General features: G+C 38.1%; 1 protein-coding gene across 1 annotated transcript in view; it reads left to right on the top strand.

Annotated features, from left to right (window-relative positions):
- CHCHD3 (coiled-coil-helix-coiled-coil-helix domain containing 3) overlaps window positions 1-17,112 on the top strand; it is a 267,569-nt gene that overhangs the window by 213,501 nt on the left and 36,956 nt on the right. The window lies entirely within an intron of this gene.

Below are 17,112 nucleotides of genomic sequence, written 5' to 3'. Positions count from 1 at the left end.
CAGTGGCATGGTGGTTAAGTTTGGCACGCTCCCCTTGGCGGCCCAGGTTCACGGGTTTGGATCCTGGGCGTAAATCTACACCACTCATCAAGCCATGCTGTGGCAGTGACCCACGTACAAAAAAAGGAAGATGGGCGCAGATCTTAGCTCAGGGCCACTCTTCCTCAAGCACAAAGAAGAAGATTGGCAATAGGTGTTAGCTCAGGGCCAATCTTCCTCACGAAAAATAAAAAATAAAAAAATAAATAAAAATTGCTATCACTATTAATGAAAACCTAGAAACCATTCACTTTTGTATGGTGAAGTGTTGGGCATGTCCAGATTTGGGTATCCACCTTTCTCATCTTTAAGCTGTTTTCATTTCTTCATATGTACCTTGAAAGCATTTAAATCACAGACTTTATCTTGCTCTTGATAATGAAGGCAGTGTTAAATTGCTACCTCTATTAATCCTTGGAATGTTTAAATGAATGTTCCGTAATTGATGGATCAAAGTGTCCATGACCCATAGCCCTGTACTCTCTCTTTGCTGCCACTTCTCACATTAGGTAAGAAGACATCATTCAGAATTTTCCTGGGTGTATAAATAGTTCTATTGTGTAACCCCCGTTAGTAGCACATGTGTAAATTAGCAAAGCAAAAAAAGGTGTTGTGACAGATTTAGTTAAAAGATTGCATTGGGCTCTGACCTTTCCTTGCACATGTTTATAAGCATTTGATAGAATGATTAAACCCTAAGGTGGAACGTTATTACTTTCTGCTGTAGTGCAATTTGTCTGGTAATGGATATTAGTGTTATTTTAATGTTGATTAAAAAAAAGATGTTTTTTTAAAGATGGTTTGCGGTATATTTAAACAGACAAAAACCTCCAGCCTTCCTTAGTAAATTATCTCGTTAGGGGCAGCTGGGAGAGACTTTCTAAGAATGGGCCGCAGATCTCACACTTAAATATCAATATGCTAGCCCAAGAATTTAGAGATGGAATTGGATGTAGACTTGATTTTAAAAGGTACTCTACATTTGTATTTTAAAGTTATGTTTTTATCTTTCCCCCTAATGATTAAGTAACATTTTTTAAATCTTTTTGTCTCTTGGTACCCTGGGCATTTCTTCATTGTAGGATGATAACTATAGAGATAATTAAAATTTAAGATAAATCAAAGGAGATCAGTTCTGACTAGAATGATCTATGAAGTCATCATAAAGATTTTTTTTTTGTGAGGAAGATCAGCCCTGAGCTAACATCTGCCAATCCTCCTCTTTTCGCTGAGGAAGACTGGCCCTGGGCTAACATCCATGCCCATCTTCCTCCACTTTATATGGGATGCTGCCACAGCATGGCCTGACAAGCAGTGCGTCGGTGCGCACCCAGGATCCGAACCGGCGAAACCCGGGCCGCCGCAGCGGAACGTGCATACTTAACCACTTGTGCCACCGGGCCAGCCCCATAAAGAAGATATTTTAATTTAAGCTTGAAGAAGGATATTGAGTAGGTAGAAAGGAAAGGTATTCAGAAGGAAAATCGTGCTCCACAGTGGGTGGGTGACAGATTAGTCAAGATCAATGGTTTGACTCAGGGAGACTAGTGCAAGATAAAGTTGGACAGGTCGGTAGAGTCATTCATTAGCTGCTGGGCTAACAAGTTGTTCTTCATTTAACAAGAAGTCATTGGAAGGTGTTGGACCAGGTACGTACCCTGATTTCTGTGCTCCTTTAGGAGTGTTAATTTAACTGACAGTGGATGTGAGGTTTGATTGGAGACGTGAGAAACAAGAACTGGAAGTACCAGATGAGAAGTCTCTACAAGTGAAAGAGAAAAGAAAGAGACCGATGCAAAAAAGTCATTGACAGATTAGACATGAATTAGCGATTGACTGGTGTGTTAGTTTGCTAGTGCTGCCATAACAAAGTACCACAGACTGGGTGGCTTGAACAACAGAAATTAATTTTCTCACAATTCTGGTGGCTGGAAGTTCAAGATCAAGGTGTTGGCAGGGTTGGTTTCTTCTGAGGCTTCTCTCCTTGGCTTGCAGATGGCCATCTTCTCCCTGGGTCTTCACATCATGGTCTTCCTTCTCTATGTCTGTGTCCTAATCTCCTTTTCTTATACATCACATTGGATTAAGGCCCACTCTAATGACTTCATTTTAACTTAATTACCTCTTTGAAAACCCTCTGTCCAAATACACTTTTCAAGTACTGGGCATTAGGACTTCAACATACAAATTTTGGGGAATACAGTACAGCCCGTAACACTTGGATCGAAGAGGCAAAGAAGAACCAGAAGTATGAGTATAGCGGATTGGAAAATTGGTGGAAACTGGATTTTATATATAGAGAGAAATCTAATTTTAGATGAGAACAAGAATCTCTTTTCTGAAGTCTTGCCCAGCTGCCATGTCTTTCAGCCTGGGCTAGCCTACTGGAGAGGGAGAGGCTACGTGGAGCACAAACGTAAATGTTGTGATGACTTACCTTCTGCAACACAGCGTGAACCTGTACCTTAGACTTAGTTTTCAGCAAAGCCTCAGCAGCATCATTCTCTCTCATCTTTATAAGATATTCTTTATTAGATCCTACTCTCATCTGGTGTAGTAAAGAGTTTGACCTTTCTCAAAGAGAGGTCCAGCCTTTGGACCCAGCTCCTGGGAAATAACCTCTAAACCCTTGGAATTTCTGAGTGATAGTGTCTTATTCTTCTTCTTTTTTTTTTTTTTTTTTTGGTGAGGAAGATCAGCCCTGAGCTAACATCTGCCAATCCTCCTCCTCTTTTTGCGCTGAGGAAGACTGGCCCTGGGCTAACATCCGTGCCCATCTTCCTCCACTTTATAAGGGACACCGCAGCAGCATGGCTTGACAAGCGGTGCGTTGGTGCATGCCCAGGATCCGAACTGGCGAACCCAGGGCCACCGCAGCAGAGTGCGCGCACTTAACAGCTTGGGCCACCGGGCCAGCCCCTGTCTTATTATTCATGATGGGCTCCTTGGGCCATCTGGTGTCAGCCCGACCTGTGGGAAGTGGTGCTAGAGACTGAATTCAACACGTGGGTAATCAAGCAAGCCTGTGTAATGAGGCCCCAGTGAAACTCTGGACATGGAAGTCGGGTGACTTCCCGAACCAGCCTCTCTGGTTGATAATACTCTGTGCATATTGTCACACATTGATACCAGGAGGGTAGTGCATCCTGGGGACAATAGAAACTTTGCATTTGGAACCCTCTCAGACTTTGTCCTGTGTATCTTTTCCTCTGGCTGATTCTCTGTATTATTTTCCATACTAAGCAGTAACTGAGTTGAATAGCTTTCTGTGAGTTCTGTGAGTCCTTTTAAATTATCAAAGCTTAGCGTGATTTTGGGAACCCTTTGAGCTTGCAGATGATGTCACTTGTGAGGATGGTCTTGGGGAGTCTGCCTTCAGACTTTGCAGTTTGGCTAACTCCAGTACAAACAAAAACCCAGGTTTTACACACAGTGGAAAACACAAGAGCAAGTTTTTTAGAGAGTGGCTTTCATTATATCATTTTTTTCAGCTACTACCTGCTAGACAGAACTTCCTAGAAAGCTGTATTTTGATTTGCAGTGAGTTCATTAGCTGCACACCTAAGAAGCGATAGTGCTTTGGCTGTAAGAGTTGCTTACCGTCTTTGAAGGCACCGAGATCACTCAGTGGAACCTTGTTCCTCCTTAGAGATTTGGCCAGCTCACATAATCATGACAGCTTCAATCTTTTGCAAGTTAATATATGATATTCTTTCCATTGTGTGACAGAGCTGATCTCAGCACTCCCTCTTAGGTAACAAGCTCTAAAGGACTTTGAGGAAGATTTAGGTAATTTTATCTGATGGAAGGATTCATTTGGGTGCATCTTGGTTACAGGAGATGGAAGCTTTTTAAATTGCAATTTCAAGGGCAATATTATACGCCTAATAGGGGGTCACACAAAATCACTGTAAAGAGAAAGGAAGCTAAGAGCATTTGAGGCAGCCCATGATGAACCCCAGTCACATGATGCATCCTGCCAGGACAGCTAATGCAATTATTTTAGGAATGCTTTAATATTAACTCACACTTCAATCCTTCAGTATATAATGTTGTCAGTAAATGATTAAAACACTTTAGATTTAATGGAATATTTTTTTCCTATTTTATCAGCACGTCATTCATTCATAGCACTCCTATGTGGCATGCCCTCTGCTGAGTTCTGAATACACAGCTATGAAGGAGACAGGTCGGGTCTTCCCAGCATGGAACTTAGAGTTCATCACAGGAGAGCAAGAGGAAGACAGAACCTTAAAATAAAGAGCTTTTTAAAAATCCAAAGTTAGTTCTACTGTGGTGGGATAATTGCATCCCTAATAAATATCAAATTATTAAAAATACTATGCACTTTTTTTTCAGTTGGAATTAAACAATTTGGAGATGAATTTGCCCTGTTTATTTTCCCACAAGAACTTTTTTTCCCCACAATAGCTTTAGAATTTTAGCTATGAAACCCAAATCACTGAGCAAAATCCAGCATTTTTTACTTCTACCTTTTACTCAAAAGATATACCTTTGATTTTCCTAATCCAACTAAAACAACCATTATTAGCACTTCATATTGCCTTTATCACTCTTTGTTATTATCTGTTAAATAGAGCAACTTAGGGTGCTGGTTCCTAGTTATATGGTGCTAGGACCATGTTATAGCTCTTGAAAATTATGTCCCATATTGATCCTTATTTACCACCTTATAGATAATTAAGCAAAATATTATATTAAATAGTGTTACATTGATAGTGCTTAGCACAGGTCTAGCATAAGGTTAATACTTAATATTAGATTTTATTTTTATTATTATATATGATATGTATTGTTATAATATTATTATTTTATTATTGTTTCCAACTCAAGTTATGAAACTATGAACCATTAGGATAAATTTCTGTTTGTATTTCCAAACAAAATCTAGATGATGTTAAACCCCCCAAAAAAAACATTAGGATGAGTTCTTATCCTTAGGGAGCTGCCAGTGCAGCCAGGAGACAGCATATAAAGCACCTATGACAGGACAGCACAGGAAGAGCTGCGTCGGAGCAATACAGACAGGATTGGTCAGCATCAGAATCAGATCTCTTTGGGTGGATTGGAGCCAGTATACCACACCTACAGAAAGGAAATGTTGTTGCCAGAGTGTTATGTACTCACAAATTGTTTGTAAAGTATAAAAACAAGTATCAAGGAAATGTAGGGTGAATATCAAAGAAATGTGAAATATTTTAAAGGCAATGTAAACCTTGTGAAGACAATGTAATATCAAACAAATGAAAAGCATTTTAAAGACAATTAATATTTCATTCCCATGCTGTCCTTTAGATAATGAAGTGCCCGGTTTCTACCTTCTATAAAGGAGAAAATATATATATGGGAAGTGACATAGATCTATTGAAAATATTTTTGGAATGCTTTTATGAGAGGTCTCACTTTTCAACTTGGCTTCAGTTTCTGTGAGAGATGAAGCACTTGTCAAGGAGTATGACTCTATGAAATCGTATATGAATGCTGGTAATTCTCCTTTGTGTGCCAGACTTTAGAAGGGGTTTTCACTTTTATCCTTGAACAAAGTTGTTGAAACCTGACTTATAAATTTAGGCTCATGTTAGAAGCCTGGGTTATCCTTATAACGTATTAAAAGATTAGTTACCCTGTGGAAGAAGTTTAGGTGATTTGAGAGTATCTGAGGAATGCTATGCAAAACTCTGACAGATAAAATGGATTTTGTAAGTATTACTATATGTTCAAAGGTTTTCTTCAATGTAAAATCCTTTAACTTTAAAATGTCCTTGGTTTTATTAGGGTTTCACTTTGACTGGCAGTACTGTTTTGCTTCTCTTTTGCCTATGTGATTTTAATAGCTGTACTAGGAATGAATCAGTGAAGCTGAGCATGGTGCTGCAGTGGCGTCAGCAGGTGTTCCTCATGCTCTCTGTAATTACACATGTGGATCATAGACAGTTTTAAGCAACAGTGTTTAAAGATCCTGCTTAATTGCCTGTAAAATAATTAAATAAGGTTTTGACTGGCAAATTTATAATTCTGTTAGATGCATAAGCCAGTGCGCCTGAATGTCAATGTGACTTCAATTTGGAAATATTAGATTAATAGAACTAATTGTACTGCAGGTACAAAGTTTACTCTGATTAATAGTCTTAAAACTCTTTTAGAAGTTTAGTCAAGTAAATTTATGTTACTTAACTTTCTGCTTAAACTTTTAATTAAAACTTATTTCGGAAGTTTGAGCTGTTCAGTTTCACTGTGCTTCTCTTTCCAGTTTCTCCAAAGTTGAGCTCCTGCAATTTTTCAGTGACTCCAGCTGCCTTATTGAATAACTTGCCTTATCAAAAGGATTAAAATTATATTCTGTTGTACATGTATTTGTATCTGCAGCTGACAGGTACCCTGCACATCATCTCTAACACTTATTGATGTCTACTTATAACCTACTTTAGTGCTGCGTGAATGGCTCTCATATACCAAATGTACATGATAAATGTTTTATCTCTGATTCTCGTTGATCAATTTCTAAATGATCAAATGGTTTATCTCAGTCAGACACTAATTCACATTGATCCAATTCTAAATGACCAAGTTGACTTGGTTTCTGCTGAACACAAATTGTATTAAAACAACATTACTTGTACATGCTGCCTTTTCTAATGCAGGAGTTATGTTACCAGCAGTGACATTATAACTAGAGTTATTGTATTATAAAGATGTCTCCTTTATAATGGAAAGTTTACACAAGAAGAAAAGAATGCTATATTACAGGAAGAACAGGGCTTCAGGCAAGGATTTGGGCTTTTACTAACTAATTAAATTCTGCATTTGTATTGGGCCTTTCTTCCCCCTTTTTTAATTTGAAGGGCTGTGAGCAGGACATATAGCAGCTGTGGTGGTGACATTTTATTCCCTATGGTCCTTGGAGCCAAGGAACATCTTGATTATTCAGTAAGAGAGTTAGTAATTGAAGAGACAAAATTCAGATAAAGTAAATATACCTGTACCCTTTGTGCATAAGCTTGGTTATTACCTGTTTAGAAGTTTTGGTTTATTTGTTGTCTTTTATTTTTTAAACATCAGCTCACCTATGTCAGCTGCCACAGTATTTCATGTACCCTCTAGAGTTTGTGGATGTGTTGCTGGAGGAGGATTTCACTTCTGAAACTGAAGAACAATGTTTATAAGCTTAAGAATATACTTTGTATGTGAAGCTAACAGCAAGTGCACATTTGGCTAAAACATAGTCTTAGTTATTTAGAACACCCACTTCCTCAGGCAGGTTATTTATTACATCTTTGACTTGTCTCTTCCGTCTGTAAAATGTAAATTGTAACTGCCACTCTCTTTAGGGCATCCTAGCCGAGAAGGTATAAAAGTTAAAAAAGAAAGAAAAAATTATCATTGATCCTTATCTGAAAATGGACTTAAGTGTTGTTTTATTCAGTTCTAAGACACTGGCTGCCATTTTAGGTATGTTCTAGATGGTGTGGCAGCCCCTTTTGTAGCTCATCAGGGGATATATAGAGAGTACTCGGCTACCCCTCAAGCTGTGAATCTGTCTCCCCCATCCCTGCCCCCACCCCACCAGCAACAAATTAGTTCCAAGGAAACTGAGACCTGCTGTGGAACACCCCAGTATTTGACAATATTTCTTATGATGGGCATGTAGATTTGGATTTGTAAAGAAACTTTAGGCAATCAATGCTTTTCCCCCCCTTGAAGATTGCAGTCCTTCTAATCAAATCTGTCTAGATAGTTATTTAGTTTCTTTTTATTTCTTGGGTTGGATCTCTAGACTTCTTAGAAAGTAAGTAAATGCCAAGAAACACTAACACCACTTGGGAGTTAGGTTTCCATCTGCATCATTTCTCTATTTCCTGACTGTTCCTCACAGCATTCCACTCAATCCAAAGGTGTCCGCAGAAAGGGGCAGGGCGGAATGGCAAAGTTGATTGGAATATAGGGCTCAAAAGGGCAGGAGCAGGGGCGTGAACCATAAACAGTATTTTCTGTTTGACAAAAGAGAACACAAACTGCAGCCATTGCATGAACATCAGCAGTTGGTCGCAAGGTCAAGAGGATCACTACAGAAAATTCCTCATCTCTTCAACATAGTATATGAAGGAACCTCAAGTGGCAACACAAGCTACCGAAGGTACAGCCAGATTAGCCACATCCTATCATAAATCCTCCACCTGGAATTCTCTTCTCTTTTCCAGCCGTGTCAGTCAGGGTTTGTCTGGGTTGCTCTGGGCATGCTTTTTCCTTTAATATAATCTATTTATGTGTTACATGTAAATTATCAAAACCAGGCTTGTTGCAGCCCTTAGATTGGGGCCATAAGCTCCTGAATTCATGATTTGTTCTGTATGGTATAACAAATCGTTCTGTTTTCTCCTACAGGAACATTAGCATTGAACTTTCTTCCTTAATCAATATAATCCATTAAGAATCTAGCATACCCTACATAGTTATATGAAATATTAATTGCACACTGTTAGTTCGGTAAATGAAGATTCTGCCAAAATGATAGCTTGTTTCTTTCCTTGTATTATAATACTTTAAATGAGAACATTTTGAGTTCTAGGGTGCATGGTATTTTGGAATTTGTTTATTGATCCTTGCTTATTTGAGTAATTAACTAACTACACAGCTCATAGTTCCCCAAAGATATATCTAACTAGGACTACTAAGTTTTTTCCTCTCACAGAGTGCAGCTAGGTTCATTTACTTTTTAAAGGATCCAGTTGGAAATAACTTCGTTGATTTTCCTTTGATGTTTTCAAAGATAAGAAAAAATTATTTTGCTTTTTGAGTGCCACTCAGCTACAGGTAGAAAGCAGTGAAGCTTGTAGGAGGGCCAATTAGAGTTAATTATTGTCTGACTGACCTGTCGTGTTTTAAAATGTCCAGGAAGACTTCTAAGAGGTAGATTTTTAATTCTTTCCTTGTATCAAAGTTACAGAGTTAACCATCTTAAGTCTTGATCACGGTTAAAAATTGTGTCAAAGAAATTACCTACACATAAAAATGATAACTCTCAGGATATTCTCTGGGAAGTTGCATAGGTTCAGCCTTATTGTTTTTTGTTTTAATAATTTTATTTATTTTTTTTCCCCCAAAGCCCCAGTAGATAGTTGTATGTCATACCTGCACATCCTTCTAGTTGCTGTATGTGGGATGCGGCCTCAGCATGGCCAGAGAAGCCGTGCGCCTGTGCGTGCCCAGGATCCGAACCTGGGCCGCCAGCAGCAGAGCACGCGCACTCAACCGCTAAGCCACGGGGCCGGCCCCGGTTCAGCCTTATTGTGATACCTGTTTTATCTCTCCATAGTTTGGTAAGCCTGTTCCAAATGCTATCAACCTTCCCTGCTTTCAGCCAGATAATTAACTTATATATGTATGTGGTTGCCCTTTTACTATGCCTAGGGGGTAAAACTGTTTTACCAAAATTGAAACCAGAAATTTCAGGATAATTGTACTTAAACATGTTTTCTTGTTGCTCATTTGAGTCTATAATTACCAAATCATCTCTCATGGTTTCAGTCTATCAAGGATTCCTATTTCTAGCTCTTTTGGTTTTTCTTAAGACAAAAACAAACAAAATAGAAAGATTGATAAATTGGACCTTATCATAATTAAAAAGTTCTGTTCATCTTAAGACACTATTAAGAAAATTTTTAAAATAGGCGAAAGACTTGAACAGACACTTCAAAGGAAGATATAAGAACGGCCAATTAGCACATGAAAAGTGCTAATAACATCATTAGTTATCAGGGAAATGAAAATTAAAACCGTTGGAATGGTGAAAATCAAAAAGGCTGACAATACTAATTGTCTGAAAAGATGTGGAGAAACCAGAATTCTCATGCTTTGTTAGTGGGGGTACAAAATGGCAAAGTCACTTTAAAAAAGTTCGGCAATTGCTTGTAAATTTAAACATAATTTGCTGTATGACTAAGCAATTCCAATCTTAGGTATTTACCCAAGAGAAAAGAAAATATACATCCACAAAAGGATTTGAACACATATGTGCATATCAGGTTATTCATAGTAGTCAAAACCTAAAACAAACCCCAAATGGTCATCAATGAGAGAATGGATAAACAAATTATGGTAGGGCCGGCCCTGTGGCTTAGCGGTTAAGTGCACGCGCTCCGCTACTGGCGGCCCGGGTTCGGATCCCAGGTGCGCACCGACGCACTGCTTCTCCAGCCATGCTGAGGCTGCGTCCCACATACAGCAACTAGAAGGATGTGCAACTATGACATACAACTATCTACTGGGGCTTTGGGGAAGAAAAAAAAAGGAGGATTGGCAATAGATGTTAGTTCAGAGCTGGTCTTCCTCAGCAAAAAGAAGAGGATTAGCATGGATGTTAGCTCAGGCTAATCTCCCTCACAAAAAAAAAATAATAATAATGGTATATTCATACAGTCAAATACTATTCAGCAGTTAAAAAACAAACTATTGATACGTGTAATAACATGGAGAAATCTCAAGAACAAGAACATTATGTTAAGCAAAAAGAAGCCAGACACAAAACAGTGCCTATTGTGTGATTCCATTTATATCAAGTTCAAAAATAGGAAAAATTAGTCTATACTGATAGAAATCAGAAAATAGTTGATGAGGATAGAGGGGGACATGATTGGAAACAGACACCAGCGAACTTTCTGAGACACTGAGAATATTTGGTCCCTGGGTTATAGTTACACAGGTATATACAGTTTTTACTACAATATGAACACTTAAGATCAGTGCATTTTTTTAATGTTCATTATACTTAAAACAACAAATTCATTGTTAATTAATTTTAATTAGGAAAAAATGCTCAGAATATTGGAAATACCCAACTTCTGACTATAATTTGTCCTAGGTAAAATAAATTTCTTCAATTTAATCACAGTCTTAACTAGTTCTATCCATAATCATATTTTTTCATTAGAATTTGAATCCCTTATCTCAAAGTCAGGGCTGTTCATTCAGTATGTTTCACTGCTGTAGAAATAGGAGTAAACCTTGTCTTATTTGATTTATTTATTTAAGAATTAGTTTTTTCCTTTCTTATTAAATTATGCTTGCTTATTTACTCTCCTCCTTGGTAGCCTAGAGTCTTGTAGATTGGCCTGGTTACGTTTTGAAAGTTATTTTTGATAAAGGGATTTTGAAGTTAGTATTTGTAAATGAAGGTGGTCTAGTGGTTAAGGTTCGGTGCTCTTATCGCCACGGCCCGGGTTCATTTCCCGATCAGGGAACCACACCACCCATCTGTTGGTTGTCAGACTGTGGTGGCTGAGTGTTGCTGTGATGCTGAAAGCTATGCCAGGGTCACCCACGGTGGACAGGTTTCAGCGGAGCTTCCCGACTAAGACAGATTAGGAAGAAGGACCTGGCCACCCACTTCCAAAGAAATTGGCCATGAAAACCCCATGAATAGCAGCGAAGCATTGTCCGATATAGTGCTGGAAGGTGAGAGGATGGTGCAAAAAGACTAGGCAGGGCTCCTCTCTGCTGTAGACAGGGTCACTGAAAGTGGAAATCAACCTGCCAGTACTAGTAATAAATTTGTAAATGAAGCATTTATACAGTAACACTGGCACTTTTTAATATAATACTCTCAGGCAGCAACTCGTGCATGCTATGTACTGAGTCCTGGCAGAATGCTTGGAAACTTGTAAAAGCTTGCGTCTTGGCCCTTCCCTGCATGTTGAAATGAAAGCACACATGTTCTCATGTTCAAGTGTCGCCAAGCATCCCCAACTTGCTCACATGGCTGCCTTAAGCTGTTTTATGTGCTTTCTCATTCAGTGGCCAACGGTTAAATTGCCATGTTCCTTGTGTGAGTGTGTGTGTCTAAATGCTGGTAATCAACTGCATCTCCTGAAAATTGATAGATGTGCTCATTAAGGGGAGTTCTTGCTCTTGGCTCCTCTCACAAGTCACCTCAGCTACCATTTCTAGATGAAGCTGGCAAGAAATACTGTGCAGTGATACCTCGAGCTTTATACTCCTTTTCAGAGACTAAAACCTCCTTTTTCAGTATGTTAAACATGTTTTGTAGAGATCTTACAAGCACAAAGAAGTCAGCTGTTTGCCAATTACAGTATTAACAGAAGAAAGACTAAAGGCTGCTCTTGTGTGGTGGGATTTTTTTTTTTATGTGCTGTCATTTGCTCTTCATTTTGTTCTCTTGTGCTTCTGAGATTACACAAATACCCATTTATTTGTGAGACAGATCCATCTATGGAGACTCTGAAGTCCACCAGCCTGCCACTGGCATAGATCTCAACAAAGCTGCCTGTGTGAGAGGCTCATTCAGCGTGGTTTATGATTGGGATTTTGAAGGTAGCATACACCTGTTTCTGCTTTCATGATGAAAAATGAATTGCCAATTACTGTAGACATGTTCAGACATGACACTTCATATGGTAGAAACTTGCTCAGCCTGCTTTATGCTGGGCCCCCAACTATGAAACCATCAGTTCTGAAAAAGGGGTGTGTTGGCAAGGAGAAGAGAGAAGGGGATCAATCCTTGATTCGTTACTGTTTTTTTGTGCTTATGCAAGCTGTGGGAAGGAGGTCAGTGCCTCTCACCTTTGTTTCCCCAGCAGAGCTCTTGAACAAGATGAAGTGATCAAAGCCGGGTGCCAGCGCATCATCACAGTCTCATTACTTTGCAAGCTGCACGCCCAGATGCTGCTGTTTTCTGCATCAGGCTTCGCTGATTTACATTCATAACACTTCCATTACAGCTCATTTGGTACTACTCATAATTAACCAGTTCTTTTCTTTTCGTGATAGTGTTTCTCCAATACAAAAGACGCTAATGTAAAGAAGAAAATAACATTACTAGGTGTAGAATGCATCTTGCAGATGTCTTGATTGGTTGACAAGAGGCAGGAATCAAATGCTTTGTCACTACTTAAATCGTTTGTGGTTTGGGTTTGGTTAGCTGAGTGTTGGTTTGAGGGTATTTTTGAAGTCTTTGAATTTGAGATATTGGATTTTGCCAGCAGACCCATTTCATCGACTCCCCTATCCTGGGAGTTCTTTTCAGTTAGTGGATTCTGACACACTGTCCTCATTTGTTTGGTTTCTTCCCCCAATGAAGAGCTCAGTGTCATATGTTTACTTTGAAAGGTATGAATGTGACAACTTTGCTTTGGAGAACTTAATCTTTGTTAATATCAATGCAGCCATCCATCAAGTTTCTCTTTGCTCCATGCTCTATGGACACTGTAAATACAGAAATATAAGTTTGAGTCCCTGCCTGAGAAGTCTTATACTTGAAATCATTTAGCTCTACTGTAGAGGTGTCAAAACCTGATACAGGAATTATAACTTTTAACATTTGTTCAAGGAAAATTGTTGAGTATCTCAGACATTCCAGGTGGTTTTTATAAACTGGAAATACAGAGATGAAGAAGACATGATCCCTGACCTCAAAACACTGGCAGTATACATGGGGGGGACAGATTAATACAAAAGTGACTAAAATGTGGTACATGGTGATATAAAGCTGCAAACAAAATGCTGTAGGAATAAGGAGGGGGATCTAGTTTGTATGGAGAGGTGACTAGCATAAGCTTGGGTTTTCTCACCTTGAGATGTTCTTAAGGTAAGAAGATGGAGAATGGCTTTCCGTAAAGAGGGAATCAAATGCTAGAAATGGTTGGAAAGAACATGGAGGGAGGTGTGATGGAGTATGAGGCCATAAAGGAAGATTGCATTCAGACTTTGAAGAACTTTAAATGCCGTGTTTTGAAAGGCAGAATTAATAGAGTGTGAGGATTCAACCAAAAGTTCTACCTACTTAGGAATATTTTTTTCTATCACTTATCTCTGGTGCCTGTAATTCTCACTATTAGAATTACGGCTTTTGAGTTGGTCGTTGTTTCTAGATGTCTTATGTTAAATATACAAGTATGATATTTGGTGCATATATATGTGTGTATGTTATAATCACAATTGGCTATATAATATTATTATTGTTATGTTAACATTATAATATCCATTCAAAAAAGCACATATTAGCTTACTGTATTAATTGTCTCTTAGCAAAGTTCAGGGCCTTGAGAGAACGGGACACAGGAAATAATAATTTTTAATTGAAAAAGTGGAGAGAGGAGAGTTCAGGAAAATTTTGGTTCGTGGAACGATATCTGGGGGAGTCTTAGAGCATTTTATTAGAGAGAAAGCCTCAAGGAGATAAGACACCAAAAGCCGGTATTCTGGTCCCTCATTTTAGCACTGTCCCTGCAATCCATGTTATGGGATCGTCTTTGAATTGAACTGGTATAGTGGTGAACTTTTAAAAATACTCCTAGTGATGATCTCTTTGAATGGTGTCCTAAGAATTCACATGGTACCAAATTCTGCGTGTTGTTGCAAAGAATGTGTTAGAGGCAAGTTGTATGTGGTTTATTCAGATGTGGTCTGTCTGGATGTATGATTTTTGGTTTCTATCTGTAATTGTGATTGTATGTACCCAAGATATGTAAAATTAGCTCACATCGTAGGTAAACTTTCTATTGCTAGTCTACTTGAAGGTCATAGTATTATTAAATGAACCTTTGAAGTATTCTTTCTCCTTCCCATTGCATTTTGTGATCAACTTTTGCCTTTTGATATCCTTCCTGGAGGCTTAGTGTAGTGAAAAGAATATGAAATTAATAAATGCTATTGTATTTTTTTAAATTATCAAGGTAGTACTTTTTTGTATGTATCTAACAAGGCAAATGTTATTTTTTCCTCTCGTTTCTTCCAGGTCATCTCCTTAAAAGTAAAGTGTGTGAAGTTGTAGTTTGATAGTCTTCCTTCCACATTTATCTCTATTAAATGTTAATAAACATAGATTTTGTTTTATTTGTACAAAAAATATGAGGTTACACCATACGTATTTTCTGAAATTTACATTTATTATAGAAATATCCCCCCGGTCAACACATAATAAATCCAACTCATTCTTTTAAATACCCGCAGAGTATCCCATGGCATTGATCTGCCGTAACTTACTGAGCCCATCCCCTACTGACAGGTGCTCAGGTTCTGTTTCAAATGATTTTTTTTTTTGACAAGTAAAAAAAAAAGCCTGCAGTGAAACAAACTTGCACATAAACCCTGGAACTGGTACTTTTGCCTCCATAGCATGAATGGGATTTGAATTGTGACCAGTCTTCCTAACTATGTGGCATTGGGCTGCTTATCTTGGCCTTCTTTTTGCTGGTGTAGGAAATGTCTGTGTAATACCTCATGTAGTTGTTATAAGGGGTGATGAATAATGTAGGTGGAATTCTGGGCATATAGTAAGCACTCTCAACCCTACATCGGGTCAACTTCTGTAGGGATCTGGTGGGGTTTGAGTTGGCAAGGCCCGGGTTACTTAACCTAGGAGGTTTTATTGCAGCGTGAATCAAATTCTGGCTTTCCAAGACTCTTTTTTTTTTTTTTAAGAAAAGGAAAGCACATTTTGTGAAAAATTTCAGCTTTTTTGACTTGTGTAATTTAAAAATATTACATTTTGGCACAACCTTTGCAGTTTTTGCTGCTAGTTTGTAATTCCCTAGAGGTGAATAGAGAAGATTAGTGGTAGAACTTTTTCCATTAACTCTGGGAAAAACTACAGAGCAAAAAATTGTCCTTTGGCAGAAATGTCAATCCATACCTCTTTTGGAGCATTTGGAAACTGAAGCGCTGAGAAGCTGATTTAATGGGAGAATTGAAAACCAAAATGTATACACATCTTCACCTTTTCTAACTGACAAGACAAATGAAAAATAAGCTCTCAGAACCTGATGATGCAAAGAAAATAGGATTGTTGCTCCAGAGAGTGCATTAAGGCTAGGTCTTTAAAAGATTTGAGTGCTAAGCTTTGGCCACGTTCTTGAGAAAGCTGATCCATTCTTATTAATGATACGTCTATTTGTACTTGATGCCATAAAATTCCCCTTTTGTATGATATAGTATCTGGGAAGTAGATTTAAGTAAAAGGGAATGTTTAATATGCTACAGGTTTTGCTATAGCAACTACCAGAAAATATGCTAATTTTCTCTTATTTGTGGTTCTTGGTTTTCCCTATTTTTTTTTTAACTTATTAGCACTTCTCTTAATTTTTCCCTTCCATAATGTCAGTATAGCTATAATGAAATACTAAATACCCATGTGAGCAAAATTTTTACTGGGCATAATCTTGATAGATATCCTTCACGTAATGCAATAGACTTGTTTAGCAAGTACTTTTCAGTTCTCCAAGTTACACCCCCGCCACTCCCCCTAACCTCCAGTCTTAGTTTTCTACATGTGTAAAATGTGATAATCACAGAGATGTTATATAAGAATTAAATGCAATCCATTCAAGTTCTTGGCACATCCTAAGCAGTCAATAGTTAGCTAATTATTATAGTCATCGATAGTTAAGTTTCTGTTGAGTGAATTTTGTGTGTTTTTAAATTGATGCCCATCATATAGTCCAATATATATTTCCCAAGAGGATAATCTCTGGGCATATAAAATTGCAAATGAGAATATACCATGCCTCTAAAAACACGTGTTTAAAGACAAATGTTTTCTGTCAAATCATTAACCAACAGTTAGCAACACTACTCAAAATAATAATTATATTTCAACATGCTAGGAAGTACGTAATTTAGTTAGAAATGCATATGGGAGGCTGTGCTTGGATGAATGCAGCTATTGTTAGTTTATGGTATAGTTCTCATCTAATAACTTGTCATACCTTTAGAATATTTATATTAATTTAATGTCACAGGCAATTGTAGGTTGGTAGTCTATAATGAATGAACCAAATTCTTCCTAAAATTTGTTCTGAAGTCAGTTGCTTGGCATTTGGACTGTAATTTTTCTCAGAAATAGTGCATTTGTCTACATGTGTGTGCTCGCGCGTGTGTGTGTGTGTGTGTGTAAACTACATTCTGGATTTTAAAAGTTAACCTCATCACAGGTAAAACCTTGTTTGTGTGAAAAAATGTAGACCCCTGTGGAGAGTGAAAAGGAATGCAGAAACCTTGGAAAGAGCAGCCCCCTCCTCATCTCCTAGTCGCTCTGGTAGT

This window comes from Diceros bicornis, chromosome 3 (genome assembly GCF_020826845.1).
Source record: "Diceros bicornis minor isolate mBicDic1 chromosome 3, mDicBic1.mat.cur, whole genome shotgun sequence".
Classification (NCBI taxonomy): domain Eukaryota; kingdom Metazoa; phylum Chordata; class Mammalia; order Perissodactyla; family Rhinocerotidae; genus Diceros; species Diceros bicornis.
This window is presented reverse-complemented; position numbering and strand designations above follow the sequence as displayed.